Raw genomic sequence first — 1,080 nt, forward strand, 5'->3', positions numbered from 1 at the left:
ATAATTTCAATCTTAAAATGAAACCTCCTTCTCAATTCCATATTTCTCTCTCTTTAACATCCCTCTTTATTTTCATCAAGAAATTATTTTTTAAATGCTTATAGATGCATATCAGAGGGTTAAGGATATTTAAGATCCTTAAAAGTGAGCTTGTCGACTTAAACATCCCTATTTTAGCAAAAAAAAACATAGCCATCAATTGATTGATGATTGACATTAGTTGATTGATGGACTGAAAAGTGCAATTTCAATTTTCTATGATTTTTGAAAAAATATAAAATTTCTTACAGACATTACTTATATCAAATAGTATTAGGAAAATAATTTTCTATAAAATACATCTAATTTTCAAAGAATGACATAAAATTAAAAATCTTTAAAAATTTCAATGTTTCACTCTAACTTTGTATCAATCTAATTAATGGTGATTCCTATCAATAAATATACTTCATCAAGGTTTTTCAAAGTGATTTTCAAACCTAATTTCTAACCATTAGAGCAAAAGATGACATCATTAATCCTAAGCAGCTTAGTATCCTCGATCCCACGACAAGATACAAACAAGTAAATTATGAGGTGCATTTTGTCTTAGCTCAACAACCCTTTGTATAAGAGAGGCAAGGCATCCAATGAGCCATTTTCTACCTGTTGGGAATTAACCCCAAGAACTATTAGAGAAAACACGCGATGATCTATGGGCTAAATGCACATCACTTTCACATTAACTTGTTCCATAATTGGTCATGCAAATTCCATGTGTTTTGATAATACTTATCTCAAATTGATGCACTTAGTAAACATCTTGATCTTTGCTCATTATCCAAATTTCTCACTTTTATCTAATATATCTTAATACACATAAAAATTAATCCTATGGTTCTTTTTGAGATGTAATATTATTCTTCCCTTAACTAAGAGATTATACATTTCTATCTAGGAATTCTAGATTTGATCATCCTTCATAGGATATCAAATAATGTCATTTGTTCTTAATTACATGAAATTAAAATAATGTATGATAATGAGTATAACATACAGAAAATGCACAACTTTTCACAAGAAATTTACCATAACTTAGAT

This window comes from Zingiber officinale, chromosome 9A (assembly GCF_018446385.1).
Source record: "Zingiber officinale cultivar Zhangliang chromosome 9A, Zo_v1.1, whole genome shotgun sequence".
In the NCBI taxonomy this organism is placed as follows: Eukaryota; Viridiplantae; Streptophyta; class Magnoliopsida; order Zingiberales; family Zingiberaceae; genus Zingiber; species Zingiber officinale.